We start from the raw sequence: 9,281 nt of genomic DNA on the forward strand, positions 1-9,281 counted from the left end.
GTTTGGGTCTGTAATGCCTTAGAAGCTTCCTAAAAACCTCTCTCAGATAGCTCTATTAGGGTGGGGGATTTTAAACAAGTGGTTTTGCACCTATTTGGCTCCCCCTACTGGCTTAACTTGCAATCTCATTACTGATTGGCTGACTTTGCTGCCACTCAAAAAATGTACCCAATTATTTTAAAGTGGAGGGGCAGTTAGATGCCTGTGATGTCATAAGCATCAGTTTTTCAGATTGGGCCGTTTTCTGGCTGACATTTCTAAGAGAGGAATTTCTATGAGACTGAGATGTTTAGCACTTTTTGTATGTTTGTGAATGTGGGTAGACTACCACTATTCAACAAAGACAAGGTAAAAATGGTTTTTCATTCTCTGTCCCCTTTAATACTCTTTGCTACCTCCATTTGCTAGGATAACAGCTCAGAGTACTTTATTATAATGTCTGATGGAGTTGAAGAATTCATGGCAGGTGATCTTAGATTTTTCCTCCACACAATAACTTTCTTCATGTTGCTCCTCTTCAGTATACCCAGTCGTTTTCTGTATGGTTCAGATCAGGGAACTGGGATGGCTATAGCAGAACATTGAGTTTGTGCTTTGTGACCCACTTTTTGTTGATTTTGAGTTTGTTGAGTTTGTTTAAAACACATTTCTTAATGGAAAATTTAACCACAACCCATTATAAGATTTCTAGTAGAGCAATTGACTTTTTATCTTTGTTATAATCCATGATACCATGTATCTGAATAAGATGCCCAGGACCTAAAAGTAGGTTTACAACAATAAAGATTCAGGGCCTATATTTAACTGTAGACATGGAGCATGTTTTTAATCCCTGTGTGCACCCAAGCCATCTTGTATTCCTGCTGCCAATAAACTCTTTTTCATTTCATATGGCCGCAAAACCGGCAGTTAAAAGTTCCAGTATGGTAAATAAATATGTTGTAGTTTGTTTTTGCTTGAGAGAAGAGGATTTGTTTCTTAAACTGTGTCCCAAACAACTGATGGTGATGCTATTTTTCTTTATTTTTAAGCTTTCTGACAGCAGGATTCAACTGATTTCTGTTCCCCATCTGTGATCCTTGGAGAGTGTTTGTCCACTTAAGTTGTTCTTCTTACTGAGCATTATGGCAATATAGACACGTTCTCTTTCAGGCAGATTTGCATCATCGCTCTCCACTCGATTAAAACGGCTTCACTGCCCTGATTGTGGAAATTGATTTTTTATAGTTTATATCTTTAAAGCCACTTTCTGCTTCGTGTAGCTCAACAAATTTTTTCCGAACATCAGAACTATATTCTTTGAGTTAACCCATTGTGATGAATAAAAAAGGGGATTTGGGCTTTGTGTTATTTAAATATTTATTCACCTGTAAAACAGGAAGTCATGACAACATCATGTATTTAGTCATCTTGGTGTAAGACAATTTTAATATCAATGGAAATATACTTCAGAGTTTTTTTATTCATAAGAAATTCTAGGGGTGCCAATGATTGTGTCCAGTGTGTGTTAGAGAAAAATTAATTCAATCATGTAAATTTTCCTTAGTTGTCAGTTATAATCATCAAAATTGAAATATTCTTAGAATATCATCAAAAAGTGGATTTATTTCACTAATTATATACAAAAAGTGAAACTTGTATGTTATATAAACGCACAGATTTGAAAAGCTCTGTGTCCCTGATTGGCCAGCTAATCTGTACGTTGTGATTGGCCTGAAGAAGGAGAGATAACTTACAGGCTGTAAGTCCGAAGCGGGAGGAATTATGATAATGTCGGTCTTGTCTACATCACCAAATCCAGGAAGTAAACTGTTGCCTACAATCCAAGTGTTTGTTGTAGTCCAAGAAAAGAGATTTATGTTGGAGACAATAACTCGCGTCATCGTTTACTTTGGGGTTTGTACCTTTTGCATATCGTTAACATGTATACTAAAACACAGTTACACACCAAAGGAATTTAAAAAACGTGAATCGGAAAATAGGTGCTCTTTAAAGGTAAAGTCCAAAGAAATGTAAGACTTTATTATATTCACCACAAAGTAGAACACAACATAGGACGAGTAAACTTTGTATTTGCCAAAGAAATGTCCAGCTGATGTTTGAATTCTGTCAAATCCTTTATAATCTACTGCATTACGATGACGCACTCCTGCGCCGTCATTCAGTGTTTGTTGCGCATGTGAGTGTTTATGTAAATACAGTGTGTTTGTGTCCAACATGTGACTGAGTCTTTAGTCTGTGCTGCACTGCGTGGAGAGAATAGCTGGCTAGATAGATAGATAGCTGATCGATGCAACATTTGGGAGTGATGTCAAAAGGATCAATACTAATCCCCCTTAACCCACATACACACACACAGACACTACCCATTAGCCATGCTCGAGAGGCTCACTGTGCCACAGGCTACCAAAGATACTCTCCTTCAGTTTCTGCATATGACCCTTGTCTCCACAAGCAGTGGTGGTAAATGATGGCTAGTTCTCTTTTTAGATATTATAACAGCAGGGTAAGAGCTCTAACTATACTTTTTCAGAGGCACTCGAGGACAAAAACATGGTAGATAACATCAGCTGAAGCAAAACCTATCCCTGTGGTGCTTTCTAAATGATTAAAGACATCTTACAAGCTTGTAGCATTTGCATATGGTATAAATTCAAATAATGAAGTAGTTTCAGTCCATGTGGCTGATTTGCTAAATTAAAAATTTATGTTAAATGGCGATTTAAAGCTAATGGTGTTCTTAAGAAATGTCCTATGCCAGACAGTGTGCCTGAAATGGGATGCCTTGAAGGATCTGGTGCAACACCAAAACCTTTTACCTTCTTACAGTAGCAAAAAGCCTGTGTTATAAGGCACATGCCTTCTGTGAAAAACTGACTTGGCTTGTAAATCCAAACATAAACATGATTGATGTTTTAATATAGCATCCTAATTTCAATCTCTATATAACATTTTGAGAATCCTACAGGGGACACCAAACATACGTACAAGTCTTCTTCCATTCCAGAGTGGCTATCACAGTTGATCACCTTCATTGTCATTTTATGACTGACCTACAGTCATGCTAATGAAAGCCAACAATTTGCATATAAATTATGATTTTTTTTGTTTTGAGTGCATTGCAGAACTGTAAATCTCAGGACAAACTATTAGGCGATTTCTTTCAAACCCCAACATTTTAAGGAGCTTATCTATTATCTAGACTCTTGTCAATTACACCAATAAATTGTGAATAGCTATGAACTCTCAATCAGCCCCCTGTGGTTAATCTCTGTGCGGGACTCACTCACTTATAATTCAGTGCATGAAGTACAATTTGATTTGTTCAGACTATTTCCCGTAAAAATCATTCAGCGTTAGAAAAATAGCTCCAACCCTCTGCCCAATACTGGTTCGATTGAACCATTTAAAGCCAAGACAAGTAAACAGATTTATTATGAAGAATGCAAACCTTTACTAAAGATATTAGAGAGGGATGCAGGAAAAGAAAACAAATAATGTCACAATGACCAATGACTTAATGTCAAACCCAACTTTATTTCATGAAGACAGAAAGAATCAGAAGCTAATTAAGGGAACGTGACTTTTACAATGCATAGAGATAATCTGTTTGTGTTTGAACGTGACAGAGAGAAAGCCATGCATCTTAAGTCATTGTGTTAGATTAACAAATACCATCTAAAATGCACCATTAAATATGCTCAAACATGCAAGTATTATATTCAATTAAAACAATAAAGGCAACCTGTATACAGGTATTTATGTTCATTTTTTAGTTGTTACACCAACTGGTTAAACAGCTTTAATCATATAATCTTCTTAACAATATGTTCATTTGAAAAAAAAAAAAACACTTTTCTTTTGTTAGAGATGGAAAAGCTAACTGTCACATGGGTTAAGGTATATAAGTTAACACATTTTTCAGCAGATCAACAGTGTGATATTTACACCAGCCAATTTATCCCAAGGATTAAGATTTTAATTAAGAAGCCCTTTTCAATGCAAATTCTAAACGCCTGCTGTCTTTACAATACAGGAGATTATAGGAGATATGCAGTGACATTTAGTTATAAAACTTTTATTTGCCGCTTTTCTGGCTGTTTAACATTCTTGTTTGTATGTCTCAAGGTAAAACCGCAATGTGCTTCAAATCGGTTTCTCCCCAGTGTTTCTGCAGGGTTCAAAAGAGCTATTGAATGAGCAATTTATTCTAAAAAGGGATGGAAAGAAAAGGCCTGCACATAACACAACAAATCTTAAATCCAGGACCTTTGCTTTGGCTTTACAGCACGTTGAACCACATTCCTTTTACTTATGCAGCTAAGTCAGATTATGAAAGGCTGCAATAAAACATAAGACATAACAAGACTTAACAAGATGTCTGATGGGCTCTGTGACATTTATTCTAAAAGTGTAATCCTCTTAAGGTTAAATTAGGCTGTAGGTAGAATTTAGTTTGGTGTGTTTGTCTCCATAAATGTCTATTTAATTGGCATTCATTAACAAATTGTTCCTTTTAAACAGGGACTCTTCTACATCTATCCTAATACCGTATCTTTTAGGAAATACCTAACTTATTAAAAATAAGTGATGATATATCATAGTGCATACATCTAGAGTTTACATAACACACTAATGAAAAATACATCACTTTCCAAAATTCCAACATATGAATCATCTACACGTCTCTTTAAGGTGTGTTTTAAAACTCTGCATTAGGCTGAATACAAAGGTTGGCTTGAGTTAATAATAATAATAATATAGATAAAAAATTAAACAGAAGAGTGTGTACATCAAACATAATTTAAATGCACTGATGAAGTGATTTTTGGGGGGATAAGTATTGCCAAGTGTGTTCATTAGTAGGCATGCATTGAGATAATTTTGCTGTAAGGCTCATGAATCTGCATCAGATGATAATGTGAGTTTAATGACTGAAAATAGTTACATTGCAAAACAACCTTAAGAATTGATGTATAGGAATCAACCACATGCTCCAAGTTTACTTCAGTTACAGTCATGACCATAATGAATATAAATTCATGATGGAAGTCATTTCGAATATCAAGTGATGAATTTGCTTTAGTTATGTTAACTTTATTTTATAATTTACAACAACTAGTCTATACAGTTAAAATAACTTATAAATCCAGGTTGATTAAACTTAAAAATTTAAGTGCAAAAAGATTTTTACTATGTCAAATGTAAATGCACACAAAGCAAAAACAACTTAGATTCTGACAGAAGCATGAAATGTGTATATTATAGTACAGTATTTCAAGCAGCATGGTGAATATTTCTCTTCACAGAGTTCTGTCAAATGTATATGACTTAAAGGTTTCCCTAGAGAATATCATGCAAAATAAATTTTATGGGCAATGCAATCACAAAAATTCACTGGTGCAAAGAAATGACAACCTAAACTTAAAACTGCAACGATGCTGTAATGTAGTGGCTCCCAATCTTTTTCCATTCAAGGCTCCCTAGTTGCCCACAACACATTTTTAAAGGCCTCCCACTCACTCATTTTGTTCCAAATAAAATTAACTAGAGCTTGGAATGACTAGACAGATCTATATTCGCTACTAAAATGGCCAAAACAATAAGAAACATCTTGATTTTTGCTTTTTTTAGCTAATTTTAATGCTTGTTTTGTCCATTTTTAAGTCATTTTAAGGACCCCTTGAAAATCTCCTAAGGTCCCCCTGTGGGACCTGGCCCCCTGGTTGGGAAACACTGCTGTAATGAATGGGAAGTACCCATTCATCCTGCCACCAGGTGGCAACCTCTATACCATGGACTTTCAAATTCTTCTTCTACACTTACTTCCTGTCTGTTGTATATTTAAACCAACCCTGCGTTCCAGTTCGTTTTTTTATGAACTTCCCTCGCTAACTTCCCTCAGTCTCGTTCACTCGGATGTACGTCATTGCTTACGTTGTACGAGTGCCCACTACTGCTGAAACACTTGAAGTTGGTTCAAATGGATCGCCCTAAGCCCTTGATCACATGGAAAGTAGAGACCGCCCCCTCCATGTGCAAAGCGCGAGTTGCTGAAGTGACATCACAATCGTGTTGCATTGTGGGATATGAAGCTGCATGAAGTGTACATATGAAGCAGACTCGCTCCCTCTGTCAAAATCGAGGGAGCGAGGGTCTGTCCATACAAACTTCCCTCGTCCACTTGACGAAGTGGAACGCACTTCAAAATGGCGACAGGGATTCCCCCGAGGGGAAGTGCTTAGGGAAGTTCGCGAGTGTGTGTCTAAAACTGGAGTGGAACGCACCCCAAGGGTGGGGAACCCTGGTCCTGGAGGGCCACTGTCCTGCAGAGTTTAGTTCCAACCCTAATTAAACACACCTGAAAAATCTAATTTAAGTCTTCAGGATTACTTGGAAAAGAAATGCAGGTGTGTTTGATTAGGGTTGGAAGTAAACTCTGCAGGACAGTGGCCCTCCAGGACCCAGGGTTCCCCACTCCTGATTTAAACCATCCGTGTGTCTCAATTCGTTCCCTAGCTCCCGAGGTCTTGAATCAGTATATCATGTACACAGGTTCGGGCACTGGTAAGGACCCTAGCTCACTTCACATTGGGACAATGTTCACTTATTTTTCTGTCACGTGGCTGCTTAAGCGCGTTGTAATCACTCACAGCTGTTACTCACTAACAACCGGCAAAACCAACATCTCTCTGACTTAATTTTAAAAACAGTACATTGTGAAAAATTCTGTCATTATTCTCTTACATATCTGTGCATAAAATTGGAGGCATATAATTACATTTTAAATGTAATAAATATATTTACAATTTTAAATAAATATTATTATTTTAAATATTGAGTAGATTGTGGTCCCTTACTGTGTAGCAATGTGTGTTTATATTTACAACTAAAACAAACGTTTGTCTTTATAAAAGTTCTGTAACATTTCATGAAGTTTATTGAGTTGGATCACGTGACGTTCGGTTGGCGAGCTTCAGAAAAGGTCACGTGATTTCCGGTTAGGGAACATAGGGACCATCGACGCTCACTGGTTTTTGCGTTGGATTGTGGGAATTTTTAGGGAACGAACGTTCCAGTGCACTGAACGGATTTTTCAATTGAGACAGCCCTTAAAATGGCTGACTCCCTGATCAGTGCCCTGAACAAGGGAGCTGATTGAGACACACGGATTAGCTGCGTCAAAAATATAGTAGATGAAAAGCAGTGAGCAAGGTGACAGTAGGGGAAAAGTACCCGGATGACCCAATACTTCAAGATCCTGAAATTTTTATTTCGATGGACCCCTTATTATTCATTATTAATGCCCACCCGTTGAGTAAAAAAACAACTGTTTTGGTGAATATTGCATACTTTAAAATCAAAACAGAAACAACAACAACATAAGAAATCTAGACATATTTATCCTGGGAAATATTTTTTATAGCCAACATTGTTTGGTATCTCTGTTGCATGGAGATGTCCTTCTGGCAGAAGGCCCTGGTGAAGTAGTGTTGTCACGTCTCCAGATAGGATCAGTGGGGGATATGGAAGATAGGCCAAGACATCAACTCCAGCACTTATTTGGGCTCTTATGACCACCAGCTGTGTGGGGCTTGGCATTGCTGTGACACAGGGTGAGTTTGTGATTTTCACATGGAATATCTAACCACAACAATACTCTTTTTATGCCGGCACACAGGCATCAGCATGACATCCTGTGCTACTCCCAACATAATAAAGAGAAGTCAAGTGTTTAAAAGGATTAGCCACGACAGAAGAGTCCATCATAGCCTTAGTCTGGAGCAAGTCTTTTGAGCATCTGACAGTTTGCTTTTCTCTATTGAGAACAACGCAGAGCCCATCTTTCATTAGGGGGCTGGCAGTTACAGTACAGCCATTCTACAAAGAACTAGTCAGATGGTTTGGTCCTGCTCTAATGCTATCAGCTGACGCAAACCAGACCTTGGCCGGTCATCTATATTGCTCATCCTCTGAAGTATTCATTGAAGCAAACATACTGCAAAGAGCCCTGACATGCGGTGTTCGTCCTTTTGCCTCTGGAGACTATGGCATTATAGAAAATAGAGGTTTGTCAGATTTGTTTTGCATTGGGTTATGTTTTCATATTTAAAGTCTGTGTAAAGCCATTGCAGAGATTTGTTTCTAAAATGTTAGAAATGTATTGCTGAAACATGTTACTGACTTGTAGAGTTACACTGTTAAACAGTTTATCCACAATTTTGTGTTCAGGATTATTTGGGCATGGCCATCACAATCACGAAGTTAGTGGACGTGGTTTCAGGGCCGACAGTGGACACGGACGCAGCTTTTGAAAGCCGGGAATCCTGCCTATTTTTTCAAGACTTTGTTTAATTGGCCTTTTTAATAATTCAAATTTGGCTTTGTGGTTAATAACACATTGCTCTGTGGTGTGACAAACTGAGAACCAAATTGATATCAGACTTAACATTGACTTAAGGTGACCTTTATCTGAAAACCTTTTATTAAAGCTGTCATTTACATCTCCAGCACCACACTGTTTAAATAGAAAATGCACTTGCACCCATCTGTTTGCCCATGGGTGTTCTGGTCTGAAAACGAGGTTGTTCAGGGGCATTTTAGGGGAGACGCTATGTTGAGGCAACTGAAAACGATTGTGCCATTGACCAACTACAACTTGGTCTACAGTTAACTGTGCAGTATTATAACAGCTAAGGGGTGTTGTCAGGCACAATGCTGTTATAATGCCCTGTAACACAACTGCTTCGCGGAGCTTATTGCTTTTATAAAACTGTAACTTCATATGCGTAGCAGAGTTTCATAAAATAAAACGCAGCAAATAAATAAAATATTTAATTATTATAGTACAAATATTATTCTTCCGCCAAACAAAGTAGTTCCTCAGAATCAAGTGTGGCTGCAACAGAATAGTTCCTAAGCAACACAGACGCAGCAAAGACACAATGAAAATATGATTAAAGACTGGTGTTTATTTTCATAAATTAACCTTAATCTAATTTATACATTAACATTTATATTGTACAACTGTAAATATGTTTGGAAACGCGTTGAACGCGTTGTGTTCAACCAGCTCTCCTCTTTCTTCACACAAAATAACCTCCTGGATAGCAATCAGTCTGGTTTCAAAAGTGGTCACTCCACTGAGACTGCCCTGCTCTCAGTCATTGAAGCCCTAAGGCAGGCCTCCACATCATCTGTGCTGATCTTACTGGATCTATATGCAGCTTTTGACACGGTCAATCACCGCATCCTCCTGTCGACCCTCATGTCTATGGGTG

Source organism: Paramisgurnus dabryanus, chromosome 2 (assembly GCF_030506205.2).
Source record: "Paramisgurnus dabryanus chromosome 2, PD_genome_1.1, whole genome shotgun sequence".
Lineage (NCBI taxonomy): Eukaryota > Metazoa > Chordata > Actinopteri > Cypriniformes > Cobitidae > Paramisgurnus > Paramisgurnus dabryanus.